An 18,541-nucleotide genomic window follows, 5' to 3' on the forward strand; every position below is an offset into this window, starting at 1 on the left:
CTAGTTATGACCTATGAAACAACGAGTCAATAACTAGCAATATATATATTTTCCAAAAAGTTTTCTTTAGTTTTTTCAAGTTATGAGGTTAGTTTTTCTTTAACATTTTGACTTTTTTTTACGATGTCGGAGTTATATATTGAGCTCATGTTGTGTTATCTTTTATAATGGGTCAATTTTGAGTTATCTTTGGTAAGGTTATATGTCGGTTAGGTCGGGTTGAGTCAAGTCAAAATATGTATCGTGTTGACACAGGTTTCTAGTCGTATCAGGTTGGGTTCGATTTAATTAGAGTCTACTGTAATTGGCTTGAGTTAAGTTACGGGTCTTTATCGTGTTTAGTTCGGCCGGGTTCCGTTTGCGACAATTTTGGGTTCTGTTTGGCCGAAGTTCTCGGGTTGGATAAGATCTATCAGCTCTATATTACACTTTGATACCTAACATATCCATTTCCATCACCGTTAGATCAAAATGGATTAGGGCATTTTGGATTTCGGTTGTATTGTAACAAAGACATTTTGGAGTCGGTTCATTTATCATATGGATTACTTAGGATCGGATTGCATTATTTTCGAGTGAGTGGTTAAGATAATTTTATTAGTAAATTTCACTAGAGACAAAGTGCATTACAGAGTTGTATATAAGGTAGTGTTTTGTATTTGATATTTAACTAGGTAACATTCGGTGTATTTTCATGTAAGCTATTTCGGATCACTCGATGTCATATTCGACGAGATATTTTAAGGTCAGATGAATTTGGTTTGCATTAGTTACAAGTTCGACAAAGTTTGGGTATAGTTTGAGCTTGTAACAATTCCTACTCCAGATCCAATCCATTTTTTGAGCCGGCTTAATTTCCAATCTCTATTCAGTATTGTTTTTTATTTTTTTTTAAAAATTTGGGCATTTTAATCAGACTAACTTGCACAACTCTACTCGTGTGAATCAAACACCCCTAATTGCTACACCAACTCTTCTATTTTACCGTCTTACTGCATAAGACAACCCAAAATAAGATAAACTTACTTAACACTTTGCGTTTGATTTTATTTTCAAATACGCAAGTTATCAATTTAAAATATTTAAGCTGTTAAATAAATAAAAAAATACTTTATATATTTACTAAATAAAATGTCATTAAGCCTATTACTAGTACTAGTAGATTTGTCTTATGTAAAATAGGATTTTCTGTTGCTAATATGACAAACCCCACCTGCGACTAGGGATGTAAACGAGCCGAGCTGAGCTCGAGCTCGAGTGGGCTCGGGCTCGGCTTGATTTTTTTAGCTCGAGCTCGGGCTCGGCTCGAAGCTTGTCGAGCCTAAAAAATTGAAGCTCGAGCTCGGCTCGAGTTCGAATCGAGCTCGTTTTGTCATTATATATTTTCACTTTCTCACCTTTTAAATCTAACTAAATATAAATATATTGAAAAACAACTTAATTATAAAATACTAAAAAATGTTATATGATATTATACTTATATAAATGTCTAAATAACATATGATTTGAAATAAAAATAATACTACAATATAAAGATTTTACAAAAGATAATTTATAAACGAGCCCAAAGGAACTTTCGAGTCAAGCCTTGCTGAGCTCGGGCTTGGCTCGTGATGCGTGTCATTTGTATGATGTTTTACATCTCTTTTTACACGCATTTCAGAGCTCATTTGTATTATATTTGTTGCTTTTCTCCCTATTTCCCTCTACTTTCGTGCTTTTGTACTTTATTGCAGAAATGTGGAGAATTTAGCGGGAAATCAAGCCGAATCCGTCCCCGAGTAAGCTGCATTGCAAATGACGTAAAGGAACCGCTTAAGGAACAAGCTTGGTGCGCGATCCAAGGCCCGAAAGACGAATCCACGAGAATAAAGAAGTCAAGTAGCAGCTAATCCGGTCGATCGACTAGTATCATCAGTCGATCGACCACCTATCGGATCCCATAAGCTACTGTATTTGAGGAGCAGTCGATCGACCAGTCTGAGTAGTCGATCGACCAGACTTCGATTCCAGACGAGATTTGGAAAGCCCGTGAAGTTTTAGGTTTTGGAATAAGTTGTTGCGTTGATATTCCTATATAACGTAACATAAACATATCTAGTAAAGGGGGGAGATTTACATCAAGTTTTTATCTAAGTTTCATTCACAATACAGTGCTTTTAGTTCTAGCTTATTACGAGTTAGGGTTTTGGGTTATCGATTCAAACATTGGATTTCTGCCTTCGCTATTAATCTTTCCTTTGAATCTTGGTAATTGTTCTGCCCTAATTTCAGTTTCTTTATTTTACTTCCATTGTTAGTATAGAATTGTTAGTTAGCATTCCCAAAAGCCAATTATCGTTTCATCATTATTGCTATCTACATCAAGCATGAATTCCATAATAGTCATAAGTTTTATTGGTGTTTTTACATTCACCATGAGTAGCTAAATAGCTTGTGCTAGGATGTAGGCGATTTATGGCTAGGCGGCATTAGATTAGACACAGACTGAACCCGCGTGTCAGTCGATCGACTGACATAGTTGGTCGATCGACTGACCTTGTAAGGTTACCTTCGTTTTAATTGTTTTTAAACTTGTATTTAACGAATCGAATGCATGCGACCAGTTAGATACCTCTTTTGTGACTGACCCATTAGACCGAAAGGTAGGGTAGGTTGCTTGACCGTCAATTAATTCGACTAAACTGTGCTAAGATCGAAAGATAGGTATAGTTTAGACCATTAGTCGCTTTTTCAGGACGAGTCGTATTAGTGGCATTAGGGACCTTTAGCGAGATCGAGAGATGCTAATTGTTAGGAGTGGACCGAGAGGACCTCTTATTTCCCGCCTTACCCGTGTTTGATTCAGACCGACCTAGTTTTTGCCCAAGTCGTAATGACCCGAACATCCTAGTACCTTTCTTTTATCTGTTTAATCCATATCTTTAGTTTATTTTCTTCTTATTGTTATTAGTTATAAACCAATTCAACCAACCCCCATAATAGTTACCTTAGACTGAACATAGAACAACTAGAATTTACAACTGCCTCCTTGTGGATCGACCCTGTTACCACTAGCCTAGGTTAGTCTTAATAGGAGTTTATAAATTTTATCTTTGGTACTCACAACGACGGGTATCAAATTTTGGCGCCGTTGCCGGGGAGGCAGCGCTAGTTTTAGTTGTCTTTAATTTTAGTCTTTCTTTCTTTAGTCTCAGGGAACTTCGGTTCCTTGAGACCGTTCTCATGTCGTTCCTTCTGAGTTTTCCGCAGGAAGAGAACGAAATCTTTGGTGTCTATTTAGCCAGACTTTGGGAGTTTATTGAGCCCAGACGAGATGCCTTCTCTGATCTCCAAATATGCTGCACCATTTTCCCGCAAATGAATGACCCTACGCGAGCATACCTCGAGTCTATAGGTAAGTGGGATTTCGAAGGAATCCCCGTTATTGAGGTATTAGAATTTTTTTAATTGGTTTGCTACTGAATCTCTTAAACCCAACTTTTCTCTTCATGTTGACTCAGATGAGGGGGTGGGTGAGACCTTAGAAACCGTTTTAGAAAATGCTGACGGAGACATAGAGGAGACCATTAGCGTGGTTGACAATCCTTTTTATGAGGATAGTCTAGAACCCCTTTATGATTCTTGCACTGATAGCGAGGTCGATTTGGAGGATCTCTTTGAAAATCTCCAACTTGACGAGTCTAGCAATAAGGAGAGTGAGGAGGAAAATTTTGACAGTCTTGAGGTTAATTGGGATATGTATGACGATATTATAGATGAACCTATTATAGAGGACCCGATTGACCCATTTGACTTTACTGCCCCATGCATTTGGGACGATTATCCACCTTCTCCCTTAGTTGACCGACTCCTCCACCTCACGCTTCTTACCCGTCCGAGCATCCGGATTCTACTCGCGTTGTTTTTGAGTCAATAGCTCCGAGCTCTCTAATTTTCCACCATGCGGATAATTTGAGCTTTTATATTCCGCCCTTAGGTGGAGGGCGAATTATTTTGTGGACAATTTTAGGAGCCGCCATAGGAAATTTGTTAGGCTTAAATGTTTTTACATTTTGATTTCCTATGTTATTTCCATGTTATGGTGCTACTTACAGTTTTGTGTAGCACATGCGCAGATGTATGATAGGTTGCTGAGAGCCTTGAGTTGTTTTGATTGGGCTCAATTAGAGTGAGCAGCTGAAGAAAAAGAGGTCGAGCGGGACCGGTCTGAAACCAGCGCTAGCCGGGAGGCAACCCGGATGTGTTTTGTTTTTGTTTTGAATAAAACCTCATAGTTGTTTAGAAATAAAAACTCTTAGCGTGTGCTTAGTTTAATTTCCGTCTATAGACTTTTACTTTGGGTTTTGCGCAATTTTGGGCGCGTATTATTGTGCATTTGCAGGCTTGTAGACCTCATTAGCTCGAGTAATTGAGCTAATTCGAAGAAATCTGAAGTTACTGGTTTTCCCGGTCGATCGATCGCTTCTATGGTCGATCGACTGGTCTGCAGTTTCCAGGAGCTACTGTTCCTTTCACCTTGGTCGATCGACTGGGTGATGTGGTCGATCGACCAAGTTCGCTGCTGTACCTGTTTACGACCTCTCTCCTACTATGTTTGGTCGATTTGCGGAATTGAGGGAGTCTTCCCTCCACTTTATTTTCCGTCTTATTTCTGATTTCTTCCATATTCTTCATTTTGCACATAATTTTACCGTCCCAAAATTGTTTTCTCGATTTTATGCGTGGTTTTGTTTGTCTTTTCGGTACTTATTGGTAGCATCACTGCTCATCAAACCTCCTAGCTCACGCCGGTTTGGGAGGTTTCCTTTCTTTGCGCTCAAAGTCTTGTGAGTTCCCGATTTCCACTTCATGTCATATTTATTTATTTCATTTTCTCGCAAATTCCCGTTTCTCTTTTCTCTCATTACATGATTTTGCACAATGGGGACATTGTGCGATTTGGTTTGGGGAAGGGTTTTGCGTCGCACTTCATTCATTTGTTTGCATTCACGTTTAAATTTCAGTTTGCATTGTTTATTTCATTTTCATTATATACAGAAAATTCAAAAATCCAAAAAAAAATTGAAAAATTTCAAAAATTTCCATAAAATGCACGTTTATTTTAGCATATAGGTCGAGTCGGAACGGTAGTATTTCTATGATGATTTAGCATTTGCATCTGTTTCGCCTGAGCCTTGCTTGACTTACATGTTATTAGTAGAATCATAAGTGCATATCTACGAGTTTTCGTTACATTCTCGCTGAACTTGAGACTTGACTTTAATAATTGGCAAGCTACATCATATATTCTGAGTTTTTAGAGCTTATAACTGGTGTCATTCATGACCAGTTCATCTAAGAATGTGAGTAGTACTCCTTATGAGACACGTGTCCTTAATTTGCATAATTATGAATTTGATCTACTTAATACCTGTATGCATTCGGTTTGTGGTTAGTTGACACATGTGGTAGAGGTTTCCTTTTTCTCATTTTACCCATAAGCTTCACTATGCCAAAAATATCCTTTTTGTCCTATTTACTACATCCTACATTTAGCCTGTCCTTTGTCAAGCTAGTAGTCTGTGTTTTTGGGATTGTTACTCATTTTTGGTGGTATATGCTCTATTGAGATATCGTTGGGAGAATGAAATAAAGAAGGAAAGAAAGAAACAATAGAAAAAGAAAAAAAAGAAATGGAAAATGATTCGAAAAAGAAATGGAAAAAGAGGTCCTGTCTTTTTTTAGCGGTCGATCGATCACCAAATATGGTCGATCGATCGAGATTCGTGAGAGAAAAGAAATCAATTCGCATACTTTAATCCTTATCTTTTGGCGATTTTTGCTCCCATGTTCCATTTATATCCTATGGGGAGTTTGTTGATTTATTAGTTTGGAGATTGTGAGTTTTGTGCTTGCTATAGCACCGTTTCGTTTGATTATGAGCAAGAAGTTGGATGTTGTCCTTTGGTTCCGTTTTGGTACTAGCTTGATCACCTGTACCTCCACTATACCATAAAATGTTTTGCCTCTTCTTACCCATACCTCACATTTCCATAATTATACCTCGGCATGTGTCAATGGTCATCTGTTTGGTTGGAATGCGTATGTACGGTCATAGAGGTCGTCTTCATAATTTATTGCTAGCATGTTTTCATAGGTCGTAGTTAGGTGAGAGTCACTACAATATTAATTCTTTCTATCTTGCAAATATATCACCCGTGCTTAATTGAGTGATTTGAGCGACCCGCGAGAGTCCAATTTGATAAGTCTGTACAGTTGACGGTTCAGCAGTTTTTGACGACTTTATAGTTCGTTTGCATGATTCGCATTACTAGTTGATTGTTGGTTGTGCATTAAATTGGTTTAGGCCTTACAGTTTGCATTTCGCTCTGAGTTTGAACTCGTTCCATTAGGTCAATAGATCGAGTCTAGTTCTTGCTTGGGGACAAGCAAGGTTTGGTTTGGGGAGATTTGATGCGTGTCATTTGTATGATGTTTTACATCTCTTTTTACACGCATTTCGGAGCTCATTTGTATTATATTTGTTGCTTTTCTCCCTATTTCCCTCTACTTTCGTGCTTTTGTACTTTATTGCGAAATGTGGAGAATTTAGCGAAATCAAGCCGAATCCGTGCCCTTAGTAAGTCGCATTGCAAATGACGTAAAGGAACCGCTTAAGGAACAAGCTTGGTGCGCGATCCAAGGCCCGAAAGACGAATCCACGAGAATAAAGAAGTCAAGTAGCGACTAATCCGGTCGATCGACTAGTATCATCGATCGATCGACCACCTATCGGATCCCATAAGCTCTTCAGTATTTGAGGAGCAATCGATCGATCGACCAGTCTGAGTAGTCGATCGACCAGACTTCGATTCCAGACGAGATTTGGAAAGCCCGTGAAGTTTTAGGTTTTGGAATAAGTTGTTGCGTTGATATTCCTATATAACGTAACATAAACATATCTAGTAAAGGGGGGAGATTTACATCAAGTTTTTATCTAAGTTTCATTCACAATACAGTGCTTTTAGTTCTAGCTTATTACGAGTTAGGGTTTTGGGTTATCGATTCAAACATTGGATTTCTGCCTTCGCTATTAATCTTTCCTTTGAATCTTGGTAATTGTTCTGCCCTAATTTCAGTTTCTTTATTTTACTTCCATTGTTAGTATAGAATTGTTAGTTAGCATTCCCAAAAGCCAATTATCGTTTCATCATTATTGCTATCTACATCAAGCATGAATTCCATAATAGTCATAAGTTTTATTGGTGTTTTTACATTCACCATGAGTAGCTAAATAGCTTGTGCTAGGATGTAGGCGATTTATGGCTAGGCGGCATTAGATTAGACACAGACTGAACCCGCGTGTCAGTCGATCGACTGACATAGTTGGTCGATCGACTGACCTTGTAAGGTTACCTTCGTTTTAATTGTTTTTAAACTTGTATTTAACGAATCGAATGCATGCGACCAGTTAGATACCTCTTTTGTGACTGACCCATTAGACCGAAAGGTAGGGTAGGTTGCTTGACCGTCAATTAATTCGACTAAACTGTGCTAAGATCGAAAGATAGGTATAGTTTAGACCATTAGTCGCTTTTCAGGACGAGAGTCAGTATTAGTGGCATTAGGGACCTTTAGCGAGATCGAGAGATGCTAATTGTTAGGAGTGGACCGAGAGGACCTCTTATTTCCCGCCTTACCTGTGTTTGATTCAGACCGACCTAGTTTGCTGCCGCCGAAGCTGTAATGACCCGAACATCCTAGTACCTTTCTTTTATCTGTTTAATCCATATCTTTAGTTTATTTTCTTCTTATTGTTATTAGTTATAAACCAATTCAACCAACCCCCATAATAGTTACCTTAGACTGAACATAGAACAACTAGAATTTACAACTGCCTCCTTGTGGATCGACCCTGTTACCACTAGCCTAGGTTAGTCTTAATAGGAGTTTATAAATTTTATCTTTGGTACTCACAACGACGGGTATCAGCTCGTATTTAGCTAAGCTCGTCTCAAGCTCGAGCTCGAGCTCGTTTTGACCGAGCACGAGCCGAGCTTTGACCGACCAATTCTGAGGGCTCAAAGAGCCGGCTCATATCATTGACAACCCTACATACGACAGCTAGTTTAAGTGAAACCCATTTTAACTGGACTACTGAGCATAAAAGACTGTGCAATTGGTTCCGATTATCCCACACATGTTTAATTCATGCTCAAATCAAATGGTCTCTTTTCCGTCTGAGCGTTAAAATGAATTGTTCCTCGTGGGTCTTGCCCAATATTTCGAATCATATCATGATCATTATTTTAATCGAAGAAAAACCAAAATATAAGACAAACTAAAACTTCCTTTAATTAGACCTAACCCGACCCGAATGACCAATCGATAAGGGTGACCAAAGACTCGAAAGTGATCCAGCTTGCTTGACTCGAAACCCAAATTGACCAAACTCGATTCGAGATGACCCATCCGAGCAGACCCGACCCGAAAAAATATGACGCATAATTTACCCAATCTAAAATGACTAATTGAAATGAACCGAAACGACATGAATTAAGTCATATTAAAGTTATACTCCATATATACATCAAAATGAATTTTCATTTGTTACAACTATCATTACTAAATACGAAGTATTTAAATTTGCAAAATAGTATTTGTTAATCAAGATATTACTAACTAAAGTGTTCTAGCTATTAACCCGGAAGCCACCCAACACAAAATGACCCATACCCGAAATTGACCTGACAACGGGTCACCCGAAATTGATCCGATTTGACCCGCCATGATCCAAAACATATGACTGACCCAAAATAACCCGACCGACACTCAACCTAATTGCCCCTTTTACCACCTCTTCAGATCTTCAGGTAATTACAATTGCATCAAAGTGTGCTATTTTTTTTTTCAAAAATTCACATTTTTGAACTACGATATTGACCGATCACAAATTGTTTTAGTATAACCGTAAATATTTCTATATTAATTTTAGAGAGACAAGATTACTTCATGTCACTAATGTTAGGAATATTGCGTAGATATTCTCGTCATTGTATATATTATCGTCTTTCCTTTTTATCTTTGTCAATATTATGTTCATACTCGTAGGTTGTATATTTTCCTTATTCTTTTGTTCGGTTTTAGGCGATTGTTTGTATAGCTTTCTTCTTCTCCAATTCATTGTATTAATATATAAGGATGTCATTGTACATATTGTAATTTATCAATACAATTTAAAACTTTCTCATATCTCTTACATGGTATCAGCTATCTTACGATCCTAACCCTAAAATCACAAACAATAACTCGTCCTTCTTTGCCGTAATCAAAACCGTGACAACGAAATAACCCTTCGCTATGGCGAGTTATGCCAACACCATTCCCAATGCTCTCGAACCGAATGTTCCGCTTTGCCCAGTTAACCTCTCCATGGTTGACAAACTCACTCCCTTAACGTATATGCAATGGGAGGATCAAGTCACTTCGTTCCTTTTTGGGTACGATCTGCTTAAATATCTCGATGGCACCCATCCCTGTCGTTCCAAAACCATACCCGGACCTACTGAAGCCGACGAAACCAAAACTACTTCCAACCCTGCCTACCATACTTGGAAACACCAAGACCAACCCCTTAAAGGCGCCATTATTGGCACCCTCTCTTCCACCATCCACGCACTCGTTATGCGTGCACCAACATTCCATGAGCTTTGGACCACCCTTTCAAAAACCTATGCCAAACCATCTCATGCCCATATTCTACAGATCAAAGACCGACTTGAATCTTTTTCAAAAACTATTATTCAAACCATCACTGACTATATGCATTCTATTAAAGCGTGCACTGATAAACTTGCCTCCCTTGGCAAACCTATGGACCCTGAAGACATCACGGCCAAGGTCATTCGTGGCCTTGATTATGAGCTCTATAAACCCCTTATTGATGTTGTCGATGCCTAGATGATCCCATCTCATTTGATTCACTCCATAAAAAGCTTATTAATTTCGAGCTTACCACCAAAACTCATACCACACCTCAGCGTTTCCCTGCCAAGGCTAATATTGCATATCACTCAAATAACCGCTCCTATATACCACGTCCATCACCTGCCGCCACACCCAACACCCAACTCGCCAACACTGACACCACCGCACCTGCCCCCTTTAAGGGTAAATTTCAATACTGATGTCAACTCAAGTTGTTAGAAATTTAAACACGATTACCCGAATGCCGTCTTTCCACCTCCCTCTACTTTTACCAACCGTCAAACCCGTGCTTCTCCTCAAGCGAATACGACTACCACTCATAACCCACCAGACACCTCACCTCGTCTCTCACTTGTCGATAGTGGTGCCACCCATTATGCCACTATGATACCTTGACAACCTCGCACTTCACTCACCTTATGATGGCAATGACGAGCTCTTAATTGGTGACGGCTCTGCCTTGCCGATTACTCACGTTGGTTCGTTTCAATTCTCTCTTAATTCTGGTTTTTCAGTTAGTTTTACAAATGTGCTGTGTGTTCCTTTAATCTCTCAAAACATCCTTTCCGTCTCTCAATTTTGTGTTGATAACCATGCTTACTGTGAATTTTCTTCCTCTACTTTTGTTATTAAGGAACTTCAAACACATCGGATTCTGCTCAGCGGACCGGCAACTGGTGGTGTTTATGAAATTATTCCTCCACAACCGCAGGCCCACATCACTCACCTCTCCAAAGAGATTTCCTGGCATCACCGTCATGGGCAACCCTCTTCTAAGATTTTACAATATTTAAGTTCTAATTATTTACATTTTTCTAGTTTTAATAAATATCCGTGTAACTCTTGTGATATTCATAAGAGTCATAAACTCGAATTTAATACATCGTCTATTTTATCTAATGCACCGCTTGATTTAATTTTACTGATGTTTGATCCTCTCCAATTCCGTCTCATGATAATTTCAAATACTAAATTATTTTTGTGGATCATTACACTAAGTATATTTGGCTTTATCCACTTAAATTAAAATCTAATGCTACCACCGGGTTTATTCGATTTCAAAAACTCGTTGAATTTTTTTTCCAACGCCCTATTTTGCAAATTTTCTTTGACAACGGTGGTGAATACATCAAGCTCGCTCAAACACTTAATGATCATGGCATTCGTCACTTAACTACTCCACCTCACACCTCCGATTTAAATGGGTATGCTGAAACACGGCATCGACACATTATCGAGACCAGCCTCACTCTCCTCACACACGCACGCTTACCCACATCTTACTGGCCACACGCCTTTTCTACTACAACGTACCTCATTAATTGACTTCCCACCGTCACTCTGGCCAATGCGTCACCCTTTCTCAAATTGTTTGGCCACACGCCTAATTATAAGAAATTACGATGTTTTGGTTGCCTCTGTTATCCCTGCCTTCGACCATATACCAAACATAAACTCGAACCTCGCTCAAAACCGTGTATTTTTGTCGGTTATTCACCCACTCAAAGTGCTTATTATTGTTTATGTTGGAAATCTATATCTCATTACTTAACATATTCATATATGTTTTAATTTTAATTTAGTCATAAAATTAAATGATGATCTTAAGCATGCAAACAATAAAAGAATAATAAAGAAATCCTCATCTTACATTGAAGATTTCGGATTATTGGGCACAAGTAAGATCTCCTTCTTACTTGTTCTTGAGCACTCCTAAAATGGAAGAACAAGGATTCAAGTAGAGAATCCCTCCCAAGGAATAATACCCAAAGTAACAACTTAATAAAATTAATATTATTATTACTAGAACAATATTAATTTTGTATAAAATTGACCAAAATATTATCTTGTTCTCTCAATATTTCGGTTAAGAGAAAGGGAGAAAGAGGAATAATTTATCTCTCTAAAAACTCTTATTTTTTTAGATGTGTGAATGAATAATACACTAATGGTTTTGGTAGTGTATATTAGGTAAAAATTAGAAGGAAAAACCCATGGTTTTTCCTCTCACAAAACCGGGTAGAAGGGGGAGGTGGTGATGCCCAATGCATGATCAAAGTGCTCTTCACAATAACCACTAGGTTTGCATGGCTAGGTTTTAGGCAAACGATTATGTTTACCACTTACTTAATCAACATAATATTTTCCTAATATCACCCCTAATTTCGGTCCATATAGTGTAAAATGGAAAATCCATTTTACACATTATTTTGTCAATTTGTCACATGTAACATGTCATGTAAAATTGTTATGTATTTTTAACATATTAAAAATCAACGCATTAATAAAAATACGTCATATACAAAATTGACTTAGTAATTCATAATCACTTGTACCAAAATATTTTACCAATTATAAATCACAACATCTTGTATTTATAATAATTTATTCATTCAAATGCAATTGTTTCCTTAAACAATAATTTCATCTAAGTAATAAAACAATTCGATTACTTAGACCGTATCTTATTTAATCAAATTACAATGAGACACGTAAATATTACTTCCAAAATCGTCCGTCAATTTTAAGTAATTTAATTAACCCTTATTGTCATACGATCAATTAAATGATCAATTAAGAGTGTTACCCTTTAGGTATGACCTAAGGGGATCAACTGGTCACCACCGTCACACGACAGTAATGTCAAACTCTAGTCAGCCAATCATTACCGATATGTGTGGACCAATTGACGAAAAATATTACTTCCCAATTGTATTCTTTAGAATGAGACTTAAACATGTGATCATCATGATCAACAGTTGTGATCGCATTATTGTCGGAGGACACATATTCCAACAATCTCCCACTTGTCCTCGACAAGTGTGCATCACCAATTCTCTTGTCCTATTACTATCTCCCACTCAATGCAAGGTGTCTTTCAGGTCGTACTTGCAAGTGATCATATCGAGAGTGGTTTCCTCGATCTGGAGAATAACTGATTGACCGGGTTTATCTACCATAGATATCTTCTGAGCGTGGCCACGCATTTCCAGTTCATTACTCCTCGAGTGGCCCTGAGATATTGTTATAACCCTAACTAGGGGTGGACAATTCCTATCGCACTTATTCCCTTCAATTAGCCACAGCCATCATAACCCAAAATATGCCCATTTGACCACATTTACGAAGGTCGTAGTAACACAAATCAAAGTTAATCTGAAACGGTACCATCTTAGGTGAATAGTCTTTAGTCAAAAGAATCGACTCATTAGAATACTATAGTATCTCTCGCCACGACCAGGCTATATAAATTTGACAGAACTCTATAAGCGGTCATAAGGCCCGACAAAGTGTTCCTAACAGTCTGCCCATGTGATCGACTAGTCATTCTCATATGACTTCATGGCACTTGAACTTGCCATCAATCGCATCACACTCTAGTCACTTCGAGACGTCACCTCATGTAAGTAACTATGGGCGAATATAATGCTAATCCGTGTTCACTTTAACGGGGTTCAATTGTCTCTACAACCCGTTTGGATGTAACAAAGTATAAGGTGAGTTAATAATAACTCAAACGACAAATGTCGACATCACATTCAGGTAGTCAATACGTATTACAAGCTTGTGATGCATATCGTAAGTGTATTAACACTAGTTGATTGCAATAGAAGTTTAACATACCATGTGTCCATGTGTTCAAACTTCTTATAATCGCATTTTCCTTTAAATTCATGTTATCTTTCATAGCATGAACCTTACCAAGTACACATATAGGTTCCCAACCTTGTTTTGGGTTCTTTATCTTGAAAGAACTTCCCTGTCGATTATCACATAACCAATGAATTTGTGGTAAATGACATAACTTGCACTGATCAAGTACTCCATCCACTCACAATGCACTAGGTAAATGTTTTGTAGAGTCTTGCAACAATTTGTCAAGATGATTAGCCTAGTATTTCTCACAAGTCCTAGCATATTAGAAAATATTAGTTTTGAGTAACTTCTTACTACAACTAAGTATCTTTCGTAACTTCTTATTTCTCCTTTTAGCTTGAAAAGCTTAGGATTTTCATAAATCCTTACGCGTGTTCGAACTTTAATATGTGCAACCTCTTGACACACAACAGAGTGTTCTGTCCAACACTGAAATCGTTCATTGGATTCTCCTCGAGAATTCATGACGATTTTTCTATGGCTTACCAATGAATCATCATGCTCTTATGCATATGATTCACTATTGGACATGTGCATAATTATTCTAATGGCGGAAACATTAGTTACTAATAATCACGTGATCAACCATTCTTAGGTTCAATGAACGACCATGACTGCTAATGGTACTTCCATTTTCATTGACATGAATAACATACATTTCTCGTTGATTCGATGTGTATATCTCAATACCTATCCAACATCTCATGATGTGATTGGATTCATCATAGTCCATTTTCATCCAGAATTGAAAACTCAAATACTTCTTTGTGAAAGAAAGTATTAGCTCGTCATTCTCAATGAGTAATGAGTTATAAACTTTTACAAGATGATTGCTCCCACTAAATTCCATGTCTTCACATGATAATTTCCAACTCCCACTTAATTCCACATGTTTCGCAATTGACTACTCAATCGAAACATTTCAAGAATTTGAAATATATTTTTGCTTTGCCAAGTTATTAAGATAAAACCATATATGTTCCTATCATATCCTTTCAAAATACCTATTTTGAAAAGGTTTCAATCTTAACCTTATGGAAAGAGATTCTAATCTCTAACTCATTCATTTTATAATGATGCGCGGCTATGTCATTAAATTAAATGTGAATTATATCTAATACACGTCTGTCTCAAAATACCCTTTTCGAAAGGAGGTTTAACCATTTCATTTTCATAATGAGGTTAAGTAATGACATTAGCGTGGTTAATACTTAACTCAGCTCTTGTGGATATCGGCATATCAACATTTGCAACTTTTAGTCATAAATCTCATTTATTTTCGAGGATGCAACTTTGTTTCATTTAGGCTCTTAAGTAAATATCAATATTGAAACTATTGGTCAAATGTTGTTCATAAACTAGTCAAAACTCTTGTTAAGACTTTACATTAGTCATCCTTCTTCCAAAACTTTCTTTTGGTCTCCTCGTGTAGTTATCTTGAGAACATATTCTTTTGATTACTTCACTTGGTCTCTTTTGTCATGTAGATATATTTGAGACCATAGATCTTATCTATTCGTGTATACGATGTAAATAGGTATACCTTTTTCCAAATCATTCTTCCTTGCGTAGATCTCATTTACACAAGTACACAAATTTTTCTTGGTGTTGTTTGTGTCTTCATTTTTCTCCCACTCTATCTTTAGAATGAATACACTAGAGATTCAAGATAGCATATGAGACACAAATAATGATTTTTGAAGTATAAGGAGGACTATCTCATAGGTTGACTAATTGTTTTAGATTTGATAAGTGTACTTGGTGATTAACATTCCTTTAAGAGAGTTCATCAACTCAATATCACTTTATAATTGATCATATACAAGCCTTAAGCTTGTGGACATATAATGAATCTCATCATTATAGTGGTCCATTAGATCACTTTAAGTGAATGATCATATGTTTCTATGAGCAAGCATGATAAAGACGAATTTTAGAACAAAGATAGAATACGATAAAACGGGTGACTTGGGTTGCAAACCAAGTCACCATTATCCAAAATACAACCATTATCCAAAATACATTTCCATGTCGAACACGGAAATCAAAAGGTTCTAAAATCCGAAACATAATTAAAATAAGACAATAAAAAGCGAAGCTTCATGGAAGCTACTCCTAGCTTCTTGATGGTTTCTCAAGTTTGCTTTTCTTTTCCCTTGTCCTTGCTTGGTGGAGGCCCTATTTACAATAAAAAGGGGATACATTATCACAACTTTGTATCACAATCCCATAGTTGAATTAGAAACATAAAAGAAAGGATAGTCATTTACCTAGTGGAGTGATCTTTCCAGCCTTAATGTCACCAAGGTATTTGGAACAATTTCTTTTCCAATGTCCAACACCATTACAATAATGGCATTTATCAAGAGGACCCTTCTTGATCTTGGAAGTGCTAGCTTCATAAGTCTTAACTTTGGTAAAAGTGGGAGCTTGCTTCTTACTCTTCTTCCAATTCTTTTTGAACTTCCCCTTGCTTTTGGTGCTTATGTTAAGCACATCCTTAGGTGGGTTAACATTTAACCCCATGTCTCTTTCGGCTTGTACAAGTAACTTGTGCAACTCTTCAAGAGACACGTCCTTGTCTTGCATGTTAAAATTCACCCGGAACTGAACATACGCTTTGACTTTGGATAAGGAGTGTAGAATCCTATCTACAATGAGTTCTTTGGGGATTTCAACTTTTTGAATCTTCAAAGTCTCGACTAGCTCCATTAATTTGAGCACGTGAGGGCTAACCTTTTGGCCCTCTTTGAAGTCGAGATCAAAGAATGCCGCGGCCGCCTCATATTGCACGATCCGCGGAGTTTGTGAAAACATTGTCACAAGCTTGGAATAGATTTCATTAGCGGTGCCCATCTTAAAGGCTCTCCTTTGGAGATCCGCCTCCATCGCAAAGATCAACACATTTTTCATTGCGGCGGACTCCTTGTGGTAAGCCTCATATGCTTCCCTAGTAGCGGCGGTCGACCTAGTATTAGGTTCGGGTGGAGAAGCCTCGGTGAGGTAACAAAGCTTGTCGTCACCTTGGGCGGCTAATTTGAGTTGGGCATCCCAATCGGAGAAATTTGACCCATTCTTTTCAAATTTACATCGATCCATGAAGGATCGGAGCCATGAAGTATTAGTGAGAGGTGTGGCGTTGGTGTTTGGAGTGACCATTTGTTATGAGAAATAAAAGCGGTCTACAAAACAAAATATAGAAGGAATAAAACATATGTCGTTTTAACATAATAATACTCGTAAAATGAATTTAAACAAGTTTTATGGCATTTATCTAGTGACCTCTACCCAACTTGATAAATGATTCCAAGATTCAAATTCATATTAACTCGGGCATGGTAGGGCCGATTCATCCCTTATCAATATAACTCGGTGGATTAACGCTTTAATCGATTCTAATTTTAGAACTCTTGGTTGATAAAATTACATTAACATTTATCTTTAGCCCGGAACACATGCAACTACGGTCACGAATACTTCCGTTGAGCTCAATCCAAATTTCGAATAAATGTGTCCATGATCCAAATCCACATCAACTTGGGCACGGTAGGGCCGATTCATCCCTTATCAACATGAATTCGGTGGATAGACATTCATCACCCATTTCCCCTACGTAACAAGGTTTGTACCCCGGTAGGGCCGAGTGCACTCCCTCGCGAAATAGGTTTTCATGGTTTCTACTTTTTGGTAAGGCTATGTCTCAATTGATTATTTTAGCGAGAGGTCATGTCAATTTATTATCTATCACGTTTTAAGTGAACTAAAGCGGTGAACTATGATAACTCTAATTGACACGGTCGATAAACTCGATTAAAAGATGATGCATGTTTTAGTTATGGCGAATTAGCGATGCATGCGACATATAAATAAAATGCAAAGCATAAAATAAATCCTAGTATGGCCTTCCTAAAATAGAAAATCTAATTAACTATTACATATTCGGAAACCAACTCCATTGGTCCCTTGAACTTCGGTTTTGGCACGCATCTCGAGGTAACACCGTCTTTATGTATCGCCTTCTTGAGTGACACCGTCTTCAAGGAACTCCGGAATAAATAAATTACATAACAAATTACATAATTTCCTATTATACATTTGTAATTAAAATAAAGTAAATCTATTAAATTACAAAACGGTGATAAGAGATCACAATAAATTACAACCGAATCGACATTCCCATACATTTCGGGTAATACCAATTAAAACTAAGGCCATACTAAGTAAAATTACATAATTCAAAAATTACATAAAATAAAATTATGACAATCATAAATAAAATGCAGCATTATAATATGTATGAACATGCCCAATTTTATGCTAAATCGCCTTTAAGGAGCCAATATCGTATATTAAACGGTTTTTACGAATTTGCGTGATTTAACGTTTTATAATCACAATAATTACATAAATTCATATTTATGCATAAGTTAATTACCCTAACCAACTTAGGACTCAAAATTAGTCTCCACTAACTATTTGACTATAATTAACTTATATTTCTTAAAATTGTTCATTAATGGACTCAAAATTATAATAAAAAGCTATGAACTTCAAATAAATCACAAAAATTTCAAATAAATTCAAAATTTGAAATTTAAACTCTTGAACATTCTAGAAAAATACCATGACACTCATAATATTCAAAAACTTAGGTTAAAATTTCGAAATTTATCGGGAAAAACAATGTTGCGGTTTATCGGATTTATCAAATATAATCATGAAACATGAGAAAAATTATATTCATCAACTTTTCAATTTTAGATCTGAAAAAGATAATAAAATGCAACATGTGACGTTTTTTCTTAGTCATGAAGTATGTTTTAGCAATTATTCACTAATTAAGGTCACTATTTATGCTATTTTTCATCAAAAATTCGTAAATCATGCATAAAGACTTCATAAAAGCCTATTATTT

Source organism: Silene latifolia, chromosome Y (genome assembly GCF_048544455.1).
Source record: "Silene latifolia isolate original U9 population chromosome Y, ASM4854445v1, whole genome shotgun sequence".
Taxonomy (NCBI): Eukaryota; Viridiplantae; Streptophyta; class Magnoliopsida; order Caryophyllales; family Caryophyllaceae; genus Silene; species Silene latifolia.